We start from the raw sequence: 13362 nt of genomic DNA on the forward strand, positions 1-13362 counted from the left end.
AGGTGGTAGTGTTCCCATGCATTTGCTGCCCTTGTCCTTCTAGGTGATAACGGTTGCTGGTTTGGAAGGTGCTGTCTAAGGAACCTTGGTGCATTGCTGCACTGCATCTTGTAGATGGTACACACTGCCACCACTGTGCATCGGTGGTGGAGGAAGTGAATGTTTGTGGATGGGGTGCCAATCAAGCGGGTTACTTTGTCTAGGATTGTGTCAAGCTTCTTGAGTGTTGTTAGAGCTGCACCCGTCCAGGCAAGTGGAGAGTATTCCATCACAGTCCTGACTTGTGTCTTGCAGATGGTGGACAGGCTTTGGGGAGTCAGGAGGTGAGTTACTGGCAGCAGGAATCCTAACCTCTGACCTGCTCTTATAGCCAGGGATACAGGGTATGGCTACACAGTATGGCTACTCCAGTTTCTGGTCAATTTCTGGTAACCCCCAGCATGTTGATAGTAGAGGATTTAGCGATCGTAATACCATTGAATGTCAAGGGGAGATGGTTAGATTATATCTTGTTGGAGCTGGTCATTGCCTGGCACTTGTGTGGCATGAATATTACTTGCCACGAATGAACCCAAGCCTGGCATTTGTCCAGAACTTGCTACATTTCTACAGGGACTGCTTCATGATCTGAGGAGTTGCGAATGGTGCTGAGCATTGTGCAATCATCAGCGAACATCCACACTTCTGACCTTATGATTGAAGGAAGGTCATTGATGAAGTAGCCGAAGATGGTTGGGCTCAGGACACTAGCCTGAGGAACTCCTGCAGTGATGTCCTGGAATTGAGATAATTGACCTCCTACAAACACAACCATCTTCCTTTGCACTAGGTATGACTCCAACCAACGGAGACTTTTCCCCCTGATTCCCATTTACTCCAGTTTTGCTAGGGCTTCTTGATGCCATAGTTTGTCAAATGCTGCCTTGATGTCAAGGGCAGTCACTCTCACCTCACCTCTTGCGTTCAGCTCTTTTGTCCATGTTTGAACCAAGGCTGTAATGAGGTCAGGAGCTGAATGGCCCTGGCAAATCCAAACTGAGCATCACTGAGCAGGTTCTTGCAAAGCAAGTGCCGCTTGATGGCACTGTCAACGCCACCTTCCATCACTTTAGTGATGATTGTGAGTAGACTGGCAGTGCGGTAATTAGCCGGGTTGGACTTGTCCTGCTTTTTGTGTACAGGACATACTTGGGCAATTTTCCACATTGCCGGGTAGATGCCAGTGTTGTAGCTGTACTGGAACAACTTGGCTCGGGGCGCGGCAAGTTCTGGAGCACAGGTTTTTAGTCCTATGGCTGGAATATGGGCAGCACAGTGGTGCAGTGGTGAGCACCGCAGCCTCACAGCTCCAGCAACCCGGGTTCAATTCTGGGTACTGCCTGTGCGGAGTTTGCAAGTTCTCCCTGTGACCGCATGGGTTTTCGCCGGGTGCTCTGGTTTCCTCCCACAGCCAAAGGCTTACAGGTTAATAGGTAAATTGGCCATTATAAATTGCCCCTAGTATAGGTAGGTGGTAGGGGAATTGAGGAGGTGTGGTAGGAATGTAAGATAAGTATAAATGGGTGGTTGATGGTCGGCACAGACTTGGTGGGCCGAAGGGCCTGTTTCAGTGCTGTATCTCTATAAAAAATATATATATATTGTCAGGGCCCATTGCCTTTGCAGTATCCAGTGCCTTCAGTCATTTCTTGATCTGATGCGGAGTGAATCGAATTGGCTGAAGACTAGCATCTACGATGTTGGGGACATCAGGAAGAGGCCGAGATGGATCATCAGATCTAAGCTCTGCAGTCCTGCCACATCCAGTCTGAATGGTGGTGACAATTAAACAACTAACTGGAGGAGGCGGCTCCACAAATATCCCCATCCGAAATGATGGGGGAACCCAGCACATCAGTGTAAAAGGTAAGGCTGAAGCATTTGCAACAATCTTCAGCCAGAAGTGCCGAGTTGATGATCCATCTCGGCCTCCTCCTGAAGTCCCCAGCATCACAGATGCCAGTCTTCAGCCAATTCTATTCATTCCACGTGATATCAAGAAATGACTGAAGGCACTGGATACTGAAAAGACTACGGTCCCTGACAATATTCCAGCCATAGGACTGAAGACCTGTGCTCCAGAACTTGCCGTTCCCCTAGCCAAGCTGTTTCAGTACCAGCTACAACACTGGCATCTACCTGGCCATGTGGAAAATTGCCCAGGTATGTCCTGTACACAAAAAGCAGAACAAGTCCAACCCGGCTAAATCCCGCACCATCAGCTACTCTCAATCATCAGTAAAGTGATGGAAGGTGTCATCAACAGTGCTATTAAGGGCCCTTGCTTAGCAATAACCTGCTCAGTTTGGGTTCTGCCAGGGCCACTCAGCTCCTGACCTCATTACAGCCTTCAAACATGGACACAAGAGCAGAGCTGAGGTGAGAGTGACTGCCCTTGACATCAAGGCAGCATTTGACTGAGTATGGCATCAAGGAGCCCGAGCAAAACTGAATTCAATGGGAATCAGGGGAAAAACTCTCCGTTGGTTGGAGTCATACTTATCACAGAGAAATATGATTGTGGTTGTTGGAGGTCAATCATCTCAGCTGCAGGACATCACTGCAGGAGTTCCTCAGGGTAGTGACCTAGACCCAGCTATCTTCAACTGCTTCATCAATGACCTTCCTTCAAAAATAAGGTCGGAAGTGGGGATGTTCACTGATAATTGCACAATGTTCAGCACCATTCACGACTCCTCAGATACTGAAGCAGTCCGTGTAGAAATGTAGCAAGACCTGGACCAGGTCTTGGGCTGATAAATGGCAAGTAACATTCGTGCCACACAAGAACCAGGCAAAGACCATCTCCAACAAGAGAGAATCTAACCATCTCCCCTTGACATTCAATGGCATTACCATTGCTGAATCCTCCACTATCATATCCTGAGGTATTACCATTGACCAGCAACTAAACTGGAGTAGCCATATAAATATTTTATTTAGAGATACAGCACTGAAACAGGCCCTTCAGCCCACTGAGTCTGTACAGACCAAGAACCACCCATTTATACTAACCCTACAGTAATCCCATATTCCCTACCACCTACCTACACTAGGGGCAATTTACAATGGCCATTTACCTATCACCTGCAAGTCTTTGGCAGTGGAAGGAAACCGGAGCACCCAGCGAAAACCCACACAGTCACAGGGAGAACTTGCAAACTCCGCACAGGCAGTACCCAGAATTGAACCCGGGTCCCTGGAGTTGTGAGGCTGCGGTGCTAACCACTGCGCCACTGTGGCCCCCTGTGGCTACAAGAGCAGGTCAGAGGCTAGGAATCTTGTGGTGAGTAACTCACCTCCTGTCTCCCCAAAGCTTGTCCACCATTTACAAGGCACAAGGCAGGAGTGCAATAGAATATCCTCCACTTGCCTGGATAGGTGCAGTTTCAACAACACTCAAGAAGCTCGACACCATCCAGGACAAAGCAGTCCGCTTAATCGGCATCCCATCCACAGACATTCACTCCCTCCACCACCGACGCACAGAGGCAACAATATGTACCATCTACAAGATGCAGCAACGCAGCAAGGCTCCTTAGACAGCACCTTCCAAACCAGCAACCACTACCACCTAGAAGGACAAGGGCAGCAAATGCTTGGGAACACCACCACCTGCATGTTCCCCTCCAAGCCACACATCATCCTGACTTGGAACTATATTGCCGTCCTTCACTGTCGCTGGGTCAAAATCCTAAAACTCCCTTCCGAACAGCACTATGGGTGTACCCTACCCTACATGGACTGCAGCGGTTTAAGAAGGCAGCGCACCATAACCTTCTCAAGGGCAATTACGTTTGGGCAATAAATGCTGGCCTAGTCAGTGATGCCCACATCCCATGAATGTGCTGGGCTCCCCCATCATTGAGGATGGGGATATTTGTGAAGCTACCTCCTCCAGTTAGTTGTTTAATTGTCCACCTCCATTCACAACTGGATGTGACAGGATAGCAGAGCTTAGAGCTAATCTGTTGCTTATGGGATCGCTGAGCTCTGTCTATCGCCTGCTGCTTACGCAGTTTGACATGCAAGTAGTCCTGGGTTGTCTCGTTGCCAGATTGACACCTCATTTTGAGGTATGCCTGGTGTTGTTCCTGGCATGCCCTCCTGCACTCTTCATTGAAACAGGTTGGTCTCCTGGCTTGTTAGAGTTAGAGTTAGAGTGGGCCATGAAGTTACAGATTTTGTTTGGGCGGCACAGTGGCGCAGTGGTTAGCACCGCAGCCTCACAGCTCCAGCGACCCGGGTTCAATTCTGGGTACTGCCTGTGTGGAGTTTGCAAGTTCTCCCTGTGTCTGCGTGGGTTTTCTCTGGGTGCTCCAGTTTCCTCCCACAGCCAAAAGACTTGCAGGTTGGTAGGTAAATTGGCCATTATAAATTGCCCCTAGTGTAGGTAGGTGGTAGGGAAATATAGGGACAGGTGGGGATGTGGTAGGAATATGGGATTAGTATAAATGGGTGGTTGATGGTCGGCACAGACTCGGTGGGCTGAAGGGCCTGTTTCAGTGCTGTATCTCTAAACTAAACTAAACATTTCTGCTGCTGCTGAATGCCCACAGCGCCTCATGGATGCTCAGTTTTGCATTGCTCGATCTGTTTGAAATCTATCCCATTTAGCACGGTGGTAGTGCCACACAACATGATGGAGGGTATCCTCAATGTGAAGGTGGGACTCCGTCTCCACAAGGACTATGCGGTGGTCACTCCTACCAATACTGTCATGGACAGATGCATCTGCAGCAGGCAGATTGGTGAGGACGAGATCAAGTATGTTTTTCTCTCTGGCTGGTTCCCTCACCACCTGCCACAGACCCAGGCTAGCAGTCCTTTAGGACTTGGCCAGCTTGATCAGTTGTGGTGCTACCGAGCCACTCTTGGTGATGGACATTGAGGTCGCCCACCCAGAATAAATTTTGCACCCTTGCCACCCTCAGTGTTTCGTCCAAGTGCTGTTCAACATGGAGGAGTACGAATTCATCAGCTGAGGGAGGGTGGTAGGTGGTAATCAGCAGGACGTTTCCTTGCCCATGTTTGACCTGATGTCATGAGACATCATCAGGTCTGGAACCGATGTTGAGGACTACCAGGGCAACTCCCTCCCAACTGGATACCACAGTACCTCCACCTCTGCTGGATCTGTCCTACCAGTGGGACAGGACCTATCTGGGGATGGCGATGGCAATATCTGGGACATTGTCTTTAAGGTATGACCGTGAGTATGACTGGTTGAGGCTGCTCCTTGACACGTCTGTGGGACAGCTCTCCAAACTTTGGCACAAGCCCCCAGATGTTTGTAAGGAGGACTTTGCAGGGTCGATGGGGCTGGGTTGCCATTGTTGTTTCTGGTGCCTAGGTTGATGCCAGATGGTCTTTTTTTATTCATTCACGGGGTGTGGGCGTTGCTGGCTAGGCCAGAATTTATTGCCCATTTATAATTGCCCTTGAGAAGGTCGTGGCGAGCTGCCTTCTTGACCCACTGCAAGTCCATGTGAGGTAGCTACACCCACAGTGCTGTTAGGAAGGGAGTTCCAGGATTTTGACCCAGCGACAGTGAAGGAACGGCGATATAGTACCAAGTCAGGATAGTGTGTGACTTGGAGGGGAACTTGCAGGTGGCGGTATTCCCATGCATTTTCTGCCTTTGTCCTTCTAGTTGAGGTCACGGGTTTGGAAGGTGCTGTCTAAGGGGTCTTTGTGCATTGCTGCAATGCATCTTGTGGATGGTACACACTGCTGACACTGTGTGTCGGTGTTGGAGGGAGTGAATGTTTGTGGATGGGGTGCCAATCAAGCGGGTTGCTTTGTCCTGGATGGTGTCAAAGCTGCTTGAGTGTTGTTGGAGGGGCACCCATCCAGGCAAGTGGAGAGTATTCCATCACACTCCTGACTTGTACCTTGTAGATGGTGGACAGGCTTTGGGGAGTCAGTCAGGTCCATCAGGTTTCATTCCTTATTGACTACCCTCTTCCTACATACATGCTGGTGGATGATTTTTGGGTTGCCTTTTATGTTAACTGCCATTCTATTCTCATATTCTTTCTTTGCCAGTCTTATTTTCCTCCTCACTTTCCCTCTCCACTAATTATATTTGGCCTGGTTCTCGCTTGATATGCATCATACACCTCTTTTTTGTTTCATCATATTCTCTATCTTCCTCATCATCCAAAGAGCCCTGGCTTTGGTTCTGCTGCCTTTCCCTCTTGTTGGAATGTACCAAGTTTATACTTGAAACATCTCTTCCTTCAAGATTACCCATTGTTCTGTTACAGTTTTTCCTGTAAAACTTTAATGCCATTTTACCCTGGCTAGATCCCTTGTCATCCCATTGAAATTTTCCAATTTAAATGTTCTGCTTCAGATTGTTCCTTGCTCTTCTCCATTTTTAATCTATACCTGATGCTCTTCCACAGACACTTGGTCCGCTTAGCCCACCTCATTCCCCAGCACCAGATCCAGCAAAGCCCTGTAAACCTTCTCCTTCATTTCTTCCAACAATGTCTAATAGATGCCTTCTGATATATGGAGATGAAAGGGCTGATTATCCTGTGCTGCTAATAACAGGAAATAAGGTGGAGACATTTAATACTGAGCCAATAACCCGTTTACGTCACTCCAGGATTATCTGAGGCTTCTGAGAAAATTGATTCTGAAAGTAAATTGGCAAGAAATATAAAAACATACAGCAAGAGCTTCTACGGGTATATACAAAGAAAGAGAGTAGCTAAAGTGAGCGTGGGACCCTTGGAGGATGCGACTGGAGAATTGATAACGGGGATCAGGGAAATGGCAGATAATTTAAACAAATATTTTTCATCAGTCTTCATAGTGGAGGACACTATAAACATTGCACAGAAATCAAATAAGCAAGGAGCTAATGGGAGGAAAGATTTAGTTCTTGTGGAGACGGAGTCCCGCCTTCACATTGAGGATACCCTCCATCATGTTGTGTGGCACTACCACCGTGCAAAATGGGATAGATTTCAAACAGATCGAGCAATGCAAAACTGAGCATCCATGAGGCGCTGTGGGCATTCAGCAGCAGCAGAAATGTTTAGTTTAGTTTAGAGATACAGCACTGAAACAGGACCTTCGGCCCACTGAGTCTGTGCCAACCATCAACCACCCATATATACTAATCCTACACTAATCCCATATTCCTACCACATCCCCACCTGTCCCTATATTTCCCTACCACCTACCTATACTAGGGGCAATTTATAATGGCCAATTTACCTACAAACCTGCAATTCTTTTGGCTTGTGTGAGGAAACTGGAGCACCCAGAGAAAACCCACGCAGACACAGGGAGAACTTGCAAACTCCACACAGGCAGTACCCAGAATTGAACCCGGGTCGCTGGAGCTGTGAGGCTGCAGTGCTCACCACTGTGCCACCCTTGTAAGAGTCTCTGTCGCAAGGGACAAAGTGTTTGACAAACTAATGGGACTAATGGGACGGCACAGTGGCGCAGTGGTTAGCACCGCAGCCTCACAGCTCCAAGGACCCGGGTTCGATTCCGGGTACTGCCTGTGTGGAGTTTGCAAGTTCTCCCTGTGTCTGCGTGGGTTTTCTCCTGGTGCTCCGGTTTCCTCCCACAAGCCAAAAGACTTGCAGGTTGATAGGTAAATTGGCCATTATAAATTGCCACTAGTATAGGTAGGTGGTAGGGAAATATAGGGACAGGTGGGGATGTTTGGTAGGAATATGGGATTAGTGTAGGATTAGTATAAATGGGTGGTTGATGTTCGGCACAGACTCGGTGGGCTGAAGGGCCTGTTTCAGTGCTGTATCTCTAATCTAATCTAAAGGCAGACAAGTCACCAGGACATGATGGCCTACATCCAAGGGTTTTAAAGGAAGTGTCTGCAGAGATCGTGGAAGCATTGGTCGAAATGTTCCAGAAATCACTGGATTCTGGGAGGGTCCCAGCGGATTAGAAAACCGCTAATGTGACGCCCCTGTTCGAGAAGGGAGGGAGACAAAAAGCAGGAAACTATAGGCCAGTCAGCCTAACATCAGTCAATGGGAAAATGCTAGAGTCCATTATTAAGGAAGAAATAGTAGGACATCTGGAAAAGCTTAACGCAATCAAACAGAGTCAACATGGTTTTCTGAAAGGGAAATCATGTTTGACAAATTTGCTAGAGTTCTTTGAGGATATAACAAGTAGAGTTGATAAATGGGAACCGGTAGCTGTAGTGTATTTGGATTTCCAGAAGGCATTGGATAAGGGGCCACATAAAAGTTTATTGCACAAGGGGTGACACAGTGGTGCAGTGGTTAGCACAGTAGCCTCACAGCTCCAGTGACCCAGGTTCAATTCTGGGTACTGCCTGTGTGGAGTTTGCAAGTTCTCCTGCAACCTTGTGGGTTTTTGCCGGGTGCTCCGGTTTCCTCCCACAGCCAAAGACTTGCAAGTTGATAGGTAAATTGCCCCTAGTCTGGGAAGGTGGGGATGTGGTAGGAACATGGGATTAATGTAGGATTAGTATAAATGGGTGGTTGATGGTCAGCACAGACTCGGTGGGCCGAAGGGCTTGTTCCAGTGTTGTATCTCAAAATAAAAAGATAGGAATTCACGGTATTGTGGCAATGTATTAGCATGGATTGAGGATTGGTTAACTCACAGAAGACAGAGAGCTGAGATTAGTGGGTCTTTTTTAGATTGGAAAGACATAACTGGTGGAGTGCCACAAGGATCAGTCCTCAATTATTTACTATCTATATTCATGACTTGGAGGAAGGGGCAGAGTGTAATATATCCAAATTTGCTGACAATACAAAAATAGGTGGGAGGACATGTTGTGATGAGGACATAAGGAATCTGCAAGGGGCTATAGATTGAGTGGGCAAACACTTAGCTTAATGTAGGAAAGTGTGAGGTCATGCAATTTGGTAGGAAGAATCAAAGGGAAGACTATTATTTAAATAGAGAGAGACTTCAAAAAAGTGCAGTACAGAGGGATCTGGGTGTTCTTGTGCATGAAACACAGAAAGTTAGCATGCAGGTGCAGCAAGTAATTAAGAAGGCAAATGAAATTTTGGCCTTCATTGCAAAGGGGTTGGAGTTTAAAAATAGGGAAGTCTTGTTACAACTGTACATGTTGTTGGTGAGACCACACCTGGAGAACTGTGTGTAGTTTTGGTGCCCATATTTAAGAAAGGATATACTGGCATTGGAGGCAGTTCAAATTAGATTCACTAGGCTGATTCCTAGGATGAAGGGATTGACTTATCAAGAACAGCTAAACAGGTTAGGCCTTTATCCATTAGAGTTTAGAAGAATGAGAGGTGATCTTATTGAAACGTACAAGAGTCTGAGGGGAATTGACAGGGTAGAAGATGATTCCACTAGTGGGGGAATCTCAAACTAGGGGACATAGCTGCAGAATAAGGGGACACTCATTTAAAACTGAGATGCGAAGGAATTTCTTCTCTTGCTGGGTAGTGAATGTCTGGAATTCTTTACCCCAGAGAGCTGTGCAGGCTAGATCACTGAAAATATTTAAAGAGGAGCTAGATAGACTTTTGAAATATCGGGGAGTCGAGCGTTATGAGGATCTGGCATGAAAGAAGAGTTGAGTGCTGGGGCAGATCAGCCATGATCTTATTGAATGGCCAGGCAGGCTTGAGGGGCTGAATGGCTAACTCCTGTTCCCATTTCTTATGTTATTATGTTCTCCTAGGCCTGGACCTTGGCCTGCAAGTGTTCCCATGGAAACGGGATGGCAGGGAGGTATTTCTGGCTCTGGAACCCCATCTCCCTGTCCTTGTTTTATTTGCTGTGACTATTCCTGTTCAATCTGGAGATAAATCTCACTGTTAAACCATTTCAATTCTTGGGGTAATTCTCAAACAAGTATTCATCCTTTTGTTTACTCACAGAATGAAATCACCCTTTGTCTCCTTGATGACCTTGCCCTGATATTGTGAAGATAAATTTTCTGTCCATTTTTAATCTGATGAATTTAAGAACTGTATTCTGTAAACATCTCGTTTTTGATCTGCAGATTCAGATCAATTTACAAACTGAATTCTGGAAACAAATAGTTTAGATCTCCACAGATCCTGATAAATTTAAAAACTGAGTTGCATTGTTAAACAGTTTTGATCTCCACAGATGCTGAAGCCTTTGGTAAGCTTTGAACAAACTTTCCACTTGTTGAGGGTTTTTCAGCATCTGCACTTCAGCTACTGGTGAAAGTCACTTCCCTCTGGGTTGCTGTAGTTTTCACTGATGTCATGTGGCATAACCTCCTCTGTTATCAGGTGGACCCTGGGTTGAGAGCCCATATAAGGACTGCAAGCTGTTTGAGGCTGGGTGGGGTTAACCATCGACCCGAGATACATGTTGGGGGCAATTTTAATCTCAGCCGCCTGTCAGGAAACTGATGGGAGCTGATGTAATGCTGGTTCAACACCTTGCCCAACCTCACTCGCTATTAAAGCCAGCATCTGGAGAATAAACACCAGCATAGACTTGATGATCCAAATGGCCTGTTTCTGTGCAATTGGTTCAATGTAATTCTATTTAAACGTTGATTCATTTCTGCACATGCTGGACTCTGTCTCTCTGTGAAACTAATGAATTGGAGGAGGGAATGGTGAAGTGTTGATACAAAACCGGCTAAAGGGGCATTAAACTGATTGCCCACAGTCAACTTATTTCAATAATTACTATAAGATCCTGATATCGTCTTGAGTTTGTGACAGTAGCTGGTGTAATGCAGAATGTGAGGAAGTTGGTTGGAGCTCAAATTCAGAGGGATTCACCTCCTATATGGCAGGTGATTTTATCCTCACCATCCTGTTAGGAGACTCAGGAGATTGGATTAGATACCAGCGGATCTGGTGCTGAGTGGGGAGGAGATTGATGGTTAGTGAAGAAGGGGCTGAAAAGTGAGGTTGTCGTGAGTGGGGGAGGGATTGTGGTGAGTGGGGGAGGGATTGTGGTGAGTGAGGGAGGGGTTGTGGTGAGTGGGGAATGGGGTTGTGGTGAGTGGGTGGTGAAAATCTGATGGTGAGATGTGTTGAAAAGGCTCAGAACTAAAAGTTGGTGAGTGGGGATCCTGGACAAGGCTAATGGGATGAGCTTTGAGCAAGGAATAGAGAGGCGTTGGGATGGTCCCACCTTTAAGGTCTCACATTGTAGATCTGCAGCTGTAAACCTCTGGAAGAAACTCAGGCCACGACCTTCTGGATTGCTGCTGTAAATTGAAAGATTATTATTGACCCCCTCTAGTGGCACACTGCATGTGCTACACCAAGTACTGACAGTGGCCTCCAATAAACAATACACTACATATCAAATAACAATAAATGAAAATACGCTACATCCTTCCCCTTCTCGGTAAATGAGAGTTTCAATGGTTTGATTACATTGTTCTCTTTGAACAACAAAACAGACTTGTGAGCAAACTTGTAGTTCAGGGAATAAAATAGCGGTAGTAACATGGATACGAAATTGGCTGAGTGACAAGAAACAAAGAGTAGTGGTTAATGGGTGTTTTTTGGGCTGAAGGAAGGTTTGCAGTGGAGTTCCCCAGGGATCAGTGTTGGACCCTTGCTTTCCCTGATATATATTACTGACCGAGACTTTGGTTGACAGGACACCATTTCAAAGTTTGCAGATGAGATGAAACTTGGAAGCATTGTGAGGAGGATAGTGTAGAACTTCAAAACGACATAGACAAGTTAGTGGAATGGACAGACAGGTGACAGATGAATTTCAATGCAGAGAAATGTGAAGTGATTCATTTTGGTAGGAAACATAGAAAATAGGAGCAGGAGTAGGCCATTCGGCCCTTCGAGCCTGCTCTGCCATTCATTATGATCATGGCTAATCATCCAACTCAGTAGCCTGTTCCTGCTTTCGCCACATAACCTTTGATCCCTTTAGACCCAAGAGCTATATCTAACTCCTTCTTGAAAACATTCAATGTTTTGGCCTCAACTGCTTTCTGTGGTAGTGAATTTTACAGGCTCACCACTCTCTGGGTGAAGAAATTTCTCCTCATCTCAGTCCTGAAAGGTTTACCCCGTATCCTTAGACTATGACACCTGGTTCTGGACTCCTCCACCATCAGGAACATCCTTCCTGCATCCACCCTGTCAAGTCCTGTTAGAATTTTATAGGTTTCTGTGAGATCCCCCCTCAGTCGTCTGAACTCCAGCGAATATAATCCGAACCGACTCAATCTCTCCTCATATGTCAGTCCCACCATCCCAGAAATCAGTCTGGTAAACCTTTGCTGCACTCCCTCTATAGCAAGAACATCCTTCCTCAGATAAGGAGACCAAAACTGCATACATTATTCCAGGTGTGGCCTCACCAAGGCCCTGTATAATTGCAGCAAGACATCCCTGCTCCTGTACTCGAATCCTCTTGCTATGAAGGCCAACATACCATTTGCCTTTTTTACCACCTGTTGCACCTGCGTGCTTACCTTCAGCGACTGGTGTATGAGAACACCCAGGTCTCGCTGCATATTCCTCTCTCTCAGTTTATCGCCGTTCAGATAATAATCTGCCTTCCTGTTTTTGCTACCAAAGTGCATAACCTCACATTTATCCACATTATACTGCATCTGCCATGCATTAGCCCACTCACTCAACTTGTCCAAATCACCCTGAAGCCTCTCTGCATCCTCCTCACAACTCACCCTCCCACCCAGTTTTGTGTCATCTGCAAATTTGGAGATATTACATTTAGTTCCCTCATCTAAAGCATTAATGTATATTGTGAATAGTTGGGGTCCTAGCACTGATCCCCGCGATACCCCACCAGTCACTGCCTGTCATTTGGAAAAAGACCCATTTATCCCTACTCTTTGTTTCCTGTCTGACAACCAATTTTCTATCGATCGCAATACACTACCCCCAATCCCATGTGCTTTAATTTTACGTGCTAATCTCTTATGTGGGACTTTGTCTAAAGCCTTCTAAAAGTCCAAATAAACCACAGCACGGCACAGTGGCGCAGTGGTTAGCACCGCAGCCTCACAGCTCCAGGGACCCGGGTTCGATTCCAGGTACTGCCTGTGTGGAGTTTGCAAGTTCTCCCTGTGTCTGCGTGGGTTTTCTCCGGGTGCTCCGGTTTCCTCCCACAAGTCAAAAGACTTGCAGGTTGATAGGTAAATTGGCCATTATAAATTGTCACTAGTGTAGGTAGGTGGTAGGGAAATATAGGGACAGGTGGGGATGTTTGGTAGTAATATGGGATTCGTGTAGGATTAGTATAAATGGGTGGTTGATGTTCGGCACAGACTCGGTGGGCCGAAGGGCCTGTTTCAGTGCTGTATCTCTAATCTAATCTAATCTAATC

The sequence above is a fragment of the Heterodontus francisci genome, chromosome 1, assembly GCF_036365525.1.
Source record: "Heterodontus francisci isolate sHetFra1 chromosome 1, sHetFra1.hap1, whole genome shotgun sequence".
Classification (NCBI taxonomy): Eukaryota; Metazoa; Chordata; class Chondrichthyes; order Heterodontiformes; family Heterodontidae; genus Heterodontus; species Heterodontus francisci.